Genomic DNA, 14058 nt, shown 5'->3' with positions numbered 1-14058 from the left:
ATTACAACTTGATTTTTGGGCTGCAGAAGGGATATTGTGTTAACAGCCATGAAAACAGCATTAATCCTGTATATCTTTATCAGTGTTCTTGAGTGACCAGGTGCATTGTCAATGAACAGTAATATTTTGAAATAAATCTTTTATTCTGAGCAGTAGATCTCAACATGGGCTTAAAATATTCAGTAAAGCATGCTGCAAATAGATGTGCTGTCATCCAGGCTTTGTTGTTCTGTTTCTAGGGGCGCAGGCAGAGTAAATTTAGAAAAATTCTTAAGGCCCCTAGGATGTCCAGAATAGTAAATAAGCATTGGCTTCAATTAAAGTCATCAGCTGCATTAGCCCCTAACAAGAGGGTTAGCCTGTTTTATGAAGCGTTGAAGCTAGGCATTGACTTCTCTTTCACTATGAAAGTCCTTGATGACATCTCTCATTACAAGGCTTTGTCTACATTGACAATCTGTTATTTAGTGCAGCCACCTTTATCAGTTATCTCAGTTAAATCTTCTGCATCACTTGCAGCAGCTCCTACATCAGCACTTGCTGCTTCACCTTGCCTTTTTATGTTATAGGGATGGCTTCTTTCTTTAAACCTCATGAACCAGCCTCTGCTAGCTTCCAACTTTTCTTCTGCAGCTTCCTCATAGAATTGAAGGGATTTAGGGCTTTACTCTGGATTAGGCTTTGTCTAAAGGGAATGTTGTGGCTGGTCTGATCTTCTATTCAGAACACTCAGACTTTATTCATATCAGCAATAAGGCTGTTTCGCTTTATTATCATTCATGTCTTCACTGGAATAGCACTTTTAATTTCCTTCAAGAACTTTTACTTTGAATTTACAACTTTATTGCTTGACACAAGAGGGCTAGCTTCTCGCCCAACTTTATTTTTGAAATGCCTTCCTCACTAACTTTAATAATTTTTAGCTTTTCATTTAAAGTGAGAGATATGTAACACTTCCTTTACGTGAACACTTACAGGTAATGGTAGGGAGTTTAATCAGCCTAATTTTAATATTGTTCTCTCAGGGAATAGAGATGCTTCAGGAGAGAGAGAAAGATGGAGAAGGACCAGACAGTGGAGCAGTCAGAATACATACAACATTTATCAGTTAAAGCTGTGGTCTTACATAAATGTCATTTGTGGTGCCTCAAAACCATTAGAATAGCAACATTAAAATAATCACTGATCACAGATCACTGACAGATATAATAATAATTATTTTTATATATTGTTGAAGTTTAAATATTGTGAGAATTCTCAAAATATGACACAGAGTCACAATGTGAGTACGTGGTGTTGGAAAATGTTTCTGATGAACTTGCTCAATGCAGGATTGTCACAAACCATCTGTCTGTAAAAACAAACAAACAAAAACCCAGTGCAATAAAATGAATTGCAATAAAACAAAGTATGCTTGTATTAAGGGCCCTAGCATTTGAGATTTCTTAGAATATGTGCTCTATCTTGAAAACACTATTCTCCAAATACATTGGCTTATATGCTGGTTAGGGATTGAATTAGAAATCGTGTAAATAATAAATTTATTTGTCAGATACAAAATATCAGTAAACTATAGACAGCTCCCAACTTACCTATGGCTCATCTTGTGATTTTTCAACATTACAATGGTGTGAAATGATACACATTCAGTAGAAGCCATACTTTAAATTTTGAATTTTGATCTTTTTTAGTGCTAGTGATATGTGGCAGAATACTCTTTCGAAATTCTGGGCAGCAGCAGCAAACCACAGCTCCCAGTCAGCCACAGGATCACAAGGCTCAACAATGATATTCAAGAATGTACTGGGTTGCCCAAGATATTTGAATATTGTGTTTAAATGTTCATCATGTCTACAAAATGCCCATTCATTATGTCTACAAAATGCCCATTTTTAACTTACGATATTTTCAACTTACACTAGGTATATGGGAGCATAACCCCATTGTAAGTTAAGGAGCATTTGTATTTAGAAGACAGTGAAATGTTATGTATTTATCTTCTGTTTTAAAATATTATATCTTGTTATATTTACCTACTGCTGTGAGCAAAATTGACTTAGTGTAGGGTTCTATAACATTAATATATGAGTACATGAATATTACAACAAGATCAAACCCTCAATTTCCAGATAAGTAAAGTTATCTTAATGCTGGGTACCAGAGTTAACAATCACATGGAGTTTTATTTTTTCAGCTGTGTAAAGTCTAGTTTTAGAACACAAGTTAATGAACATTTCTGCCTTCATGTTAAAAAAAGTGTGTTAGTCAATATTTAAATTCTGTAATACTGTTATGAAGACCCCTTCTCTATACTTCTAAATTAAAGAAAAAAAATACTAAATGGAAATTATTACAATAAATGATTATATTTTAATTATGTAAGTAATTTGTCTTCACTGTTAGAATTTTATATTGTGTTGCCAAAAAATAATTAAATCAGGGAAAATGATAAACAATTATGTTTTCAACCTTCCAAATTCTTTATTTATAAATTATACATCCTGTGATATAGATAACAATGTGATAATATCTACATAATATTGGAACATCCAGGTGAAAATTTAAAATTATGGATATGATAGACATATTATTTTTAATGTAACATTGTAATATATCTTGCATTATATTATACTTTATATATCTTATATATATTATAAGATATAATAGTATAACAATATTATATATACCATTTTGCTGCCTACTTATTGATTTTATCTGATGTGTATAGACTCATGTGCCATACATTTAATGATCTTATTTCATATTCCACCTTCCATCTTGATAGAATATCACTGTATAATATTCAGTAATTTTGTATGCATCCCCCTATTGCTTTAAGTGTAAGTTGCTTTTATTATTTTATGATATACACTAATGCATTGAGAATTCCAAAGAACTTGTCTGATTATATTTTAAGATTAACATCTAGAATTAGAATTTGTAGAATGAAAAGTATGCACATATTTAAAGCTTTAGAATCCTGGGTCAAGTTCCTCTTCAGAAAAACAGAATAGTTCATACACAATTCACAAAAATATTTGAGGATACCCAATTTCTTACATGCCTATAAATTCTACTGACATTGTTTTCAACCAAGAAATTGAATAATGATATATTTTGCCTATAATTTATGTCCTCCGGTTCACATTTATTAACAACTATTAAAGTTCTTTAGGGGATTTCTTCTTTATATTTTTGCCCATTTTTTTGCTAATGTGTCCTAAATACTTACAATATTAATAAAAATTCATAACTACCAATTATTGGGTACTTTGCATTACAGATACTTTCTAAGTACTTTATGTGTACCTAATCACCACACTCTCAAAACTTTCCTAACATGAAAATAGTATTATTATCCCCACTTGACAAGTAGGTGGAAGATTCAAGGTTTGAAACCAAGAGGTTTGACTTCAGTGTCTACCTTCATATCCCTCATATAATGTTGTCCACCTTTATTTTTGTGTTTATGCCTCTTTATACAAGAAGGATTTTTTTTTGAACTAAATTTTGAATATTATTTAATTTTAAATGACTTTATCATTAGCCACATGTGGTTAGTGGCTAATATTGTTTGTTGTTTTTTCTTTTTTAATTATACTGTATGTTCTAGGGTAGATGTGTACAATGTGCAGGTTTGTTACATATGTATACATGTGCCATGCTGGTGTGCTGCATCCATTAACTCGTCATTTACATTAGGTATATCTCCTAATGCTATCCCTCCCCGTCTCCCTACCCCACAACAGGCCCCGGTGTGTGATGTCCCTTACTGTGTCCAAGTGATCTCATTGTTCAGTTCCCACCTAGGAGTGAGAACATGTGGTGTTTGGTTTTCTGTTCTTGCAATAGTTTGCTGAGAATGATGGTTTCCAGCTGCATTCGTGTCCCTACAAAGGACACGAACTTATCTTTTCTTTATAGCTGCATAGCATTCCATGGTGTATATGTGCCACATTTTCTTAATCCAGTCTGTCATTGATGGACATTTGGGTTGGTTCCAAGTATTTGCTATTGTGAATAGTGCTGCAATAAACATACGTGTGCGTGTGTCTTTACAGCAGCATGATTTATAATCCTTTGGGTATATACCCAGTAATGGGATGGCTGGGTCAAATGGTATTTCTAGTTCTAGATCCTTGAGGAATCACCACACTGTTTTCCACAATGGTTGAACTAGTTTACAGTCCCACCAACAGCGTAAAAGTGTTCCTGTTTCTCCACATCCTCTCCAGCACCTGTTGTTTCCTGATTTTTTTAATGATTGCCATTCTAACTGGTGTGAGATGGTATCTCATTGTGGTTTTGATTTGCATTTCTCTGACGGCGAGTGATGATGAGCATTTTTTCATGTGTCTGTTGGCTGCATAAATGTCTTCTTTTGAGAAATTTCTGTTCATATCCTTTGCCCACTTTTTCATGGGGTTGTTTGTTTTTTTCTTGTAAATTTGATTGAGTTCTTTGTAGGTTCTGGATATTAGCCCTTTGTCAGATGAGTAGATTGCAAAAATTTCCTCCCATTCTGTAGGTTGCCTGTTCACTCTGATGGTAGTTTCTTTTGCTGTGCAGAAGCTCTTTAATTAGATTCCATTTGTCAATTTCGGCTTTTGTTGCCATTGCTTTTGGTGTTTTAGACATGAAGTCCTTGCCCATGCCTATGTCCTAAATGGTATTGCCTAGGTTTTCTTCTAGGGTTTTTATGATTTTAGGTCTAACATTTAAGTCTCCAATCCATCTTGAATTAATTTTTGTATAAGGAGTAAGGAAGGGGTCCAGTTTCAGCTTTCTACTTAGGACTAACCGGTTTTCCCAGCACCATTTATTAAATAGGGAATCCTTTCCCCATTTCTTGTTTATGTCAGGTTTGTCAAAGATCACATGGCTGTAGATGTGTGGTATTATTTCTGAGGACTCTGTTCTGTTCCACTGGTCTATATCTCTGTTTTGGTACCAGCACCATGCTGTTTTGGTTACTGTAGCCTTCTAGTAAGAGAGATATTAATACTTTATGTATGTAGCAGATAATTTTTCTCAGTTAATTATTTTCTTTGAATTATGTTTCCGATACTTTAATAAAAATACATTTAGTCCTCCTTAAGTTCTCTCTCTCTCTCTAATCTTGGTTTTCTGCTTAGAATAGCTCTCCCAGGTTACATTCCCCAGGTTACATTGTACATACACATGTACTTCTTTTTTACTCGAATTTTTAATTCAGCTTCTCATTTCTCTCTTTTTTCTTTTTTGGAGACGGACTCTCACTCTGTCGCCTAGACTGGAGTTCAGTGGCGCAATTTCGGCTCACTGCAACCTCCATCTCCCAGGTTCAAATGATTCTCCTGCCTCAGACTCCCAAGCGGCTGAGATTACAGGGACCTGTCAACATGTCCAGATACTTTTTTTTTCTTTTTGCATTTTTAGTAAAGACAGAGTTTTGCCATGTTGGCCAGGCGGGTCTCAAACTCCTGACCTCATATGATCTGCCGCCTTGTCCTCCCAAAGTGCTGGGATTACAGGCGTGAGCCACCATGCTCGACCAGCAGGTGATAGATTTCAACACATATTTTGTTAAATGGAAAGTGAACGATGACTTCTGAAATGAGGATTCCTCAGCCTGGAGCCAAATCTGCATGTTTCATTGTGGTTATTTACAGATATGATATCAAGGCTAATAAATAAAGATATAGGGATGTAAGTAAATTGTAGTTATGAAGTTAATCAGCAGGAGAATTAAAATAGGAAAATTTAAAAGTACATCTTTCTGAGGAGTGGGAAAAATATGGCTAAAAACTGTTATATTATAATCCAGAATTACTTTATATTTTTTCATGTGCATGTACTACTTCCATACAACTTTTTAAAACTTAAACTTGGGTAAAAGAATTTCATTTTAGCATAAATATGGGGCACAAACATTTCCTTTATAAAGAAATGATTATTTTTTAAGATCCATTCTTTCTGTATCAAACTGAAATGTCGACATTAGTTATATCTGTTTATGGACTAGTTTTTGATTTTGTTATCAGATCATTGTACCTATTCTTAATGCACAATGCCATTTTATATTCTATAAAGAATTATTTGTTTACCGAATTATTTTCAACAATTTTGATATTTTTATTTGTTTAATTCTCTAGAATCCAAGCATCCAAAAAGAAAGCAAGAAATTTGAATCGTGACAGAGGAAGACTGTAACTCATATTGGCTTAGGGAAAAACACACACATGTAATTCATTGAACAGAAGTGCCTATTTTCGAAACACTGGTTGTCCAGGGTTAAAGTTTGTCATTGTTTCTGCATAGAAACTGACGTCCAGAGCCCATCAGACATTATCTTTGTTTTTGGCCTTTCTCAGTTAATTTTTTTTCACAGGGCTCAGTAGTTTCTTCTATAGATTTCAAATATTTAATCATAATATATAACAAAGACTTTAAAATGTAGATCTTCAGATTACTAAGATTGATCTGTGCGCCTTTGTATCTATGCGACATTTCCTCATATATATTTACATGTACTTATAAGTAAATCTAATGGACTATGATAATGAATTGTTTTTTTCATAATCATCATTATGTTCTGTTTTGAAATGTTAGAAATTAGAAAAAGAAACATTAAAATATCAAAAACATGTCTATCCCAGTTTTGCTACATCTGTGAAAATCTGTGGCTCTCATCTCCAACTGCAGGCAGGATTGAGAGGTGCTCCATGCTGCTGCCTCACTGGACCACCTGGCAGGTACTGTGAGGCCTACTTAATGAGTGACCACACTCAATGGGTGATCATGATGGAGGTATGGCTCACTTTATTTGGGCTACTGTAACAGAATTCCATAAACTGGGTAGCTTACAAAGAACAGAAATATATTTTTCACAGTTCTGAAAGCTGAGAAGTTCAAGATGAAGGTGCTGCAGATCTTGTAAAGACCCACTTTTAGGTTCATAGAACAGCACCTCCTCACTGTGTGCTCATGCGATGGAAGGAGGGAGGGTCCTCTCTGGGTCCCTTTTATAAGGTTCAGAATCTCATTCACAAGGTCTTGGCCCCAAGACTGAATCACCTCCCAAAGGCCCCACCTCTTAATAACATCACTTTGGGGGACAGAATTTCAACATATGAATTTTGGTTGGAACACAAACATTCAGACTGCAGCAAAGAGTAAAGAAAGGAAAAATTTGAAGATTAGTGTCTGTGGAGGGCCCCCTTTCTGATTCATATTTGGCACCTTCTACCTGTGTCCTCACGTGGTGGAAGGGAAGAATTCTGATCTCGTCAGATGCTTATAAAGTCACTAATACCATTTTTGAGTGCTCTGCCCTCATAAACTAATCACCTCCCAAAGGTCCCTTCTTGAGGATTAGGCTTTAACATACAAGTTTTGAGGAGATGCAAACATTCAGTTTACAACAGCTATGAGTGTAAGGCCTCCTTCCCCCACTGGCCTGGCCCAACTGGCTCAGAACTGCTCTGCAATGTCAAATTCTTCCCACCCCATCATTCTTCCTTCCCCTTCTACTTCTGCAGGTTCAGATCTGCATCTTGGTTTGGAGGTTCTTCTCACCTTCTCCCACTCTCTTGCCTTTATCCTCAGCAGATGTTTTCCCAGTAAATGTTTTTCATATCTAATCCCATCTTGGTATTTGTTTCTCAGAGAACCTTAATTTACATAACCTAAAATAAATAAATGTGAAGAAATGTACTTCTATTTAATTCCCAATTCTTTTTATCTCTATTATTCATAGATGTTTTCATATTAATTGAATATTCACTCGAATCAATTTAAATCTCAGTTCTTTAGCTTAGCTTTTCCTTTCAAAATAAAACCTTGAGGCTTTAAATTAGAACTGGTGTTTTTGCTGGGGAAATAATTCAAAAGTACCTTAGACTAAGAGTATTTGTGATGACAAAGTGCAAGAACTAGAAAAATACAATTAAAATAAACATTTTAAAATCACTTTCATCGGTTCAATAGATAAGTTTCCTAAAATTATTACAGTAGCAGCAGATTTTCACAGATATCAGAGTCTCAGGTCTTTGTTCCTATATGCAGTATAAGGGTTTTCAGGGTTTTTCTGCCTCTTTGGTGGGGATGCTGACCATTCATTTAATAATCAGTTCACTTATTCATTAACCAGATGTGTGTGGAATATTGTGCCAGTGGGTAGGCTCTATGCTGAGTGTATTTCTCAAGTATTTATTAGATCCTAAATACAGCTAACCTTTGCCTTGTGTTGAATTTGACATTTGGAACACAGATTTAAGTAAATGCCAGAGTTCCACTCTAAAGATGAAGCGATTTCCTCTATTTGAAACTGTTTGTCCTTTTTGGTTCTGCACAGCTCAGTCAAAAGACATTTATACAAACTTCTAGTGGCTGATTCCTATAACCAAATTAACCACAAAATTCTACAAGAACAGGATATGATTCATACCTTGCTCAATGTCTTCATTTCTGTCAGTTTGTACAATTTTTTTCTTTTACTAGTGTTGGATGGATTAACTCTAATGTCAGCAACAACATTTTATATGTATGCACACCTTTCTTCCTGCCTCCGCTCCTATGCCTGCCATATCAAAGCCTCTGCAGTGCTCTGTAACAGTCTTCTCTGGCCAGCACTGTCACCACTTTTCCCAATGTCCCCCAGTCTTTTTTGCATGCCTGTTCTCCTTTCCTGGCTCCCCTTTGACAATCACCATTTTTTTTGGTACCTCTCCTCATCCCAAATTTTATGTTTCACTGTCCAGAGATGCAAAACTTCCAGATGCTAAAGGAAAACTTCTTTAATCAAGGGACCATACCTTTCCTTCCCAGTTATCCCATGGATAGATCTCTTTCCAATAAAATTATTACCTTCTATGTTTTTGAATTTTCATTTTTAATGATTTCTACTCTTGCTCTGAGAAATTGATTAAAAATTTTGCAATAGGCTGGCATGGTGGCTCACACCTGTAATCCCAGCACTTTGGGAAGTTGAGGTGGGTGGATCACCTGAGTTTGAGATCAGCCTGACCAACACGGCAAAATACCATCTCTACTAAAAGCACAAAATTAGCCAGGCGCAGTGGTGCATTCCTGTACTCCCACTACTCGGGAGGCTGAAGCAGGACAATCTCTTGAACAGGGGAGGTGGAGGTTGCAGTGAGCTGAGATCGTGCCACTGCACTCCAGCCTGGGCAACAAGAGTGGGGCTCTATCTCAAAAAAAAAAAAAAAAAAAAAAAAAAATTTGCAATAACTAATTTCAGAAGATATTTTAGATACTTGGAGCCTATTTTTAGAAACATAATATAATTTTATATTTAATTATATATTCATATTTTAAAGAAGTGTGATAGAGTGTTTAATAGATACATTCAAGCATAAATATATACTAGGATAAAAATTCCTATGGCAAATTGGATTAAAATATAATTTCATTGAGAAAAATAATAAGCCTTTTCAATATTAAAAATAATTTGTTCATATACTGAATGATAGGTTAATCACATAATTATTGTTATATTTATAATCCTCTTGGCTGTCTTTTTAAAAAATATAACAGTTGTATTTAAAATGGAAATAATATCCTTTTTAGCTATGGAAATATATGATACAAATGTTAGATTCTAACTTTTAAAATGTATATGAAAATACCTAGTTTTGAAAATCACCTTAGCAAGTGTCATTATCTGTTCAGATGCTATCACAAAATACCTTAGACTGGGTGGCTTATAAACAACAGAAATTTATTTCTCGCAGATCCAGAAGCTGGGAAATCCGAGATCAAGGTAGTGCAGATCTTGTAGACTCACTTTCAGGTTCATAGACCAGCACCTCCTCACTGTCTCTTCATGTGATGGAAGGAAGCTCTCTCTTGGGCCTCTTTTACAAAGGCACAACTTCATTGATGAGGGCTCTGCTGCAGACCGAATAGCTTCCCAAAGACACGACTTCTTAAATACCATCACCTCAGGCGTTAGGATTTCAACATATGAATTTCAGGGTGATGCAAACATTCAGATCAGAGCAGGCAGTAAAGGATTGAAAAATGTGAAGATCCACAAGGCTCAAATCACAGCTTATCAATGCTTATGAGTATCACAGTTTAATTTTGCCTGTTTTTTTTTAAATTTTTAAATTTTTTATTTTTTGATAAGGGCTTCCTTCCTCCCTTCTAACAAAGTAATTTTTCTTTACCCAAGACTCTAACAACCATTCAACCATTCTTAGGAAAATATTTTTACATTTTTTTCTTAAAGACAGACTCATCACTCATTGGCAAATTTGTTTTTTGTTTGTTTGTTTATTTTTAATTTTTGTGGGTACATAGTAGGTATATATATTTATGGTGTACATGAGATGTTTTGAAGCTGGCATACAACGTGAAATAAGCACATCATGGTACATGGTGTATCCACTCCTCAAGTAAGATGATCCCCCTTGCACGGGTAATACTTTTGCTCTACATGCTCGCTTCTTCATGTCAGGATAATTCCTTCAAATTGCCCCCTGCCCACCCCAGTAATTTGAGGTCACTTCATTGCCTTGAACAGCACATAGGAGGTATCAGGTTTCCAAACTAGTTGAGAAGGAACTCCTAATCTCACTTGTAGGGAGCCAGAGGATTTCATCAAAGGGAAGCTGTGACCTGCAGATGAGCCACTTTCTGGGGGTAAGGAAAAAACCCTCCTCATCACTCTAATATTCTAACCTTATTTGAGCTTCCCAACACACCATTTTCCTGAAAAATCTTCTGTCAAATGTTGCCAATCACTTATTAAGTATTAAATTTAAAGAATACACTTTGAATGTGTATCTCATTTGAACTCTCTACAGTATTTGACAAGCATGACAATTTCTTCTTTGAAATCTGGGCTTCCATCACACCTCTGTCTTAGGGTACCTGCTACTTTTCCCACTACTTTCTCTCAAGCTCCTTCATGTGCAGTTCCTTCTCTGTGTGCTCCAAAACTCTGTTTTTCTTACTCTGAACACTGTCTTTGATAATCACACTCACTGTCTGGCCTTCGGTTACCAATAGGATGTTAACACAGCTTACATCTATGTTGTCAGCTTAGGTCTTTCAGCTGAGCTTCCTTTGAATCTTACAGCCTACACTCAATAGGGCTCTTTGTTTTGATGTCAATTAATGTTTTTATTAAATATGAGTAAAATTGTTACTCCAGAAAGATATATGATGTATATCCCATGACTTTGCATATACTCTAACACAGAATCTCAAAACCTGTAGGGACATACATCTTGTTAACTAAGCATAGGAAATCTAGCCACAGTCAAGTTATTCACTCCTCAGCGTTAGAACACTTCTTTAGCCAGTTAGACCACTTTTCTCTCCCATATAGCTATTCTCCATCTCTTTTCTAAGCCTCTGCTAGTCAGTCTCCCCACCTAAAATGCTATTCTTTCTGTTCTTATATTCAAATGATCCCCCTTCTTTTAGGAAATGATGCCCCTTCTTTTAGGGGTTGACTTAGTCTTTACACACTCAGTGAAGTCTTTCTTAATTATTCTAACACCCATTTATCATACCTTTCTAGAACTCAAATTGAATGTATTATGCATACAAATTCATTTGAACATTAAGTCAAATACAGTTTTAAACTTATATATACCAACTTTAAGCATATATTTTTTGATTTTGCAACTACAATACAATTATAGGCTGAATGTTTGCGTCCCTTACATTTCATGCATTGAAATCCTACTCTCAATGTGATGTATTAGAAGGTAGGGCCTTCAAAAGGTGATTACGTCATGGGAGTAGACCCCTCATCAATGGGAATGGGAATGGGAATGGGAATGGGATTAGTGCCCTTTTAAGCATTCCAAGAGAGCTTGCTTAACTTTGCTCTCTGTCATATAAGGATACAACAAGAAGTCAGTATTCTATAACCTGAAAGAGGACCCTCACTGGAACCCAACCATGCTAGCAACCTGATCTTAGACCTCCAGTATACTGATTGTGAGAAATATATTTCAGTTTTTTATGAGCTACCCAATCTATAGTAATTTGGTATAGCAGCCTGAACTAACTAGACAAATTCCTAAGCTTTTATGGTATGAAATTCTTTATTGGCTAACTTTTAATGCCTAGAACAATGTTCTGAACATAGTAATATTTAACAAGTATTTGTTAAATGAATAGCTTAAAAAAGGCACTCATTTTCAAAGTCAGAGTATATCAAATATTGTTCGAATGACAACTGATAATAGTTAAAATGTTGAGGAAACAGGAGATTTATTTTAACTTAAGAGTCCCAGAGCCACTGTTATATTTTTCAGGAATAAGCATTCACTTGTGAGGTAGGATTTGAAATATATTTTCTTGTCCAAATATATATGCCTTAAAGCTTCTGTTTGTGTGCTTATACTTATCATATTAACTATTCCTTGGAGTTAACAAAGCCCAAATAAAATTTGGAAGAATATTTTGGATTAAATTTCTTTATCAGGTTAGGCAGACCTCAAGAGGATATTGGAATGGACAGAGATGAGGAAAAGAAGTGGAGGGAAAAGTTTAGAGCCTGCAGCTACAGGGAAGGCAATGTCAAGGAAATACTTCGGGCATCAAAGATGTATGATAAAATTGCTGAATATGTGACACAAACAAAGTGTGGGCTGCCAAAAGCAGTAGATACAGAAAGCAGCTCATATCTCTACTAGAGGGATGAGCTTTGTGCAAGGTAACTTTTGTTGCTTGAATATTGAGTAGGGGCTTACAGTTAGTAAAAATATCTTCAGTTGTAGAATAAAGTTGTCACCTTGAGCAAAATGTTCTATCAAGTATCTAAGTGCCTTGCGTAGTTAGTTACTCCACCAAAACCATATTTCTTTGGGTATTTTAACTTTTGTTTAATTATTGTTTATGCAAAAACAAAAGAAGGTAGATTAAGAAGAAGTCAAAAATGGAACAATTAAAAGGAGAATAGGAATGAGTACATGGTGAGCATTTGTTTGACTGGTGCAGTGTAGGTCTGGAAATGCTTATTTTATATATTTTCACAATAAGAGAGTTATAAGTACCCTCATTTCTCCAAAAAGAAACTGAAATTTAGCAAAATTATGTAAACAGTCCTGTGTCACTTGGTTATTAAGAGTGAAATCTGGTATTTGACCTGAGATGTATATAACACCAGTGCTCATACTATTTTACAAAATTCTAAATGAGCAAAGACAAAAATACCATGAGGGCTTAGATTATTTTTCATCATGTGAATAGACATTTTTACATGATGTAAGATTCCCTAATACAGCAGGATAGGTTTATGAGCTGTAAGTAATAGAAATTAATTTTAGATTCAGTATCTTAGTTTGGATCCCAGAATCAGACTTTGAGACACGATTAATATGCAAATAATTCATTTGGGAGGTGGTCCCATAAACATAAGTAGAGGAGTGGTGAAGCGATAAAGAAAAGGGAAGGAAGCCAATAAAAGTGCATCATCAAACAGGTTACTATAGTGGGCAACTATAGCTTAGTCCTACAAGCTTATTACCCCTGAGGGGAGAGAGTTGCATCATATGAACCAAATCTTGGCAGTTAATGATTAAAAGCCACTCCTGTGAAACGTTAATTCCCCAACATTTCCAGCCTGCTTTATGCACAGGTGGAGAGGGCTCCAGTAGCCAGAGCAAGCCCTCAGGCAAAGAGAAGTTAATGATATTTGGAAGTCTATTGGCAGGTATTAAAAAGGCAAGGGGTATGGGGATAAAGAACTCATCTGCTACATTAAAAAATTAAGATGTTAAAACTATGTTAGGCACCTTTGAGAAAATATATTCTCTTTAACAAATTGTGTTGGGATAACTGGATAGCTACATGTAATAAAATAATATCTGACCCCTATTTATACACAAAAATAAATCCATCAAAATGGTTTAAAAATTTCAATGTAAGAATCGAAACTGTATACCCTACAACTTAAAGTATAATAATAATAAATAAATTAAAAAAAAAAAAAGGAATCGAAACTGTTAAACTCCTAGAGGAAAATGGGAGAAAAGCTTCATGACATTGGATTTGGCAATGATTTCTTGGATATGACACTAAAAGCATAAGAAA

General features: G+C 35.2%; 2 long non-coding RNA genes across 3 annotated transcripts in view; one reads left to right on the top strand and one right to left on the bottom strand.

Moving 5' to 3' along the window:
- The window catches only part of LOC139363787 (uncharacterized), a 270619-nt gene extending 264118 nt beyond the window's left edge, over positions 1 to 6501 (top strand). Inside the window, exon 4 of the long non-coding RNA XR_011624748.1 lies at positions 6135 to 6501. This is a non-coding gene — a long non-coding RNA (uncharacterized lncRNA). The remainder of the gene's footprint in view (positions 1 to 6134) is intronic.
- LOC105500035 (uncharacterized) overlaps positions 1 to 14058 on the bottom strand; it is a 117750-nt gene that overhangs the window by 39009 nt on the left and 64683 nt on the right. The gene's annotated exons all lie outside the window — the stretch shown is intronic.

The sequence above is a fragment of the Macaca nemestrina genome, chromosome 6 (genome assembly GCF_043159975.1).
Source record: "Macaca nemestrina isolate mMacNem1 chromosome 6, mMacNem.hap1, whole genome shotgun sequence".
Classification (NCBI taxonomy): domain Eukaryota; kingdom Metazoa; phylum Chordata; class Mammalia; order Primates; family Cercopithecidae; genus Macaca; species Macaca nemestrina.
This window is presented reverse-complemented; position numbering and strand designations above follow the sequence as displayed.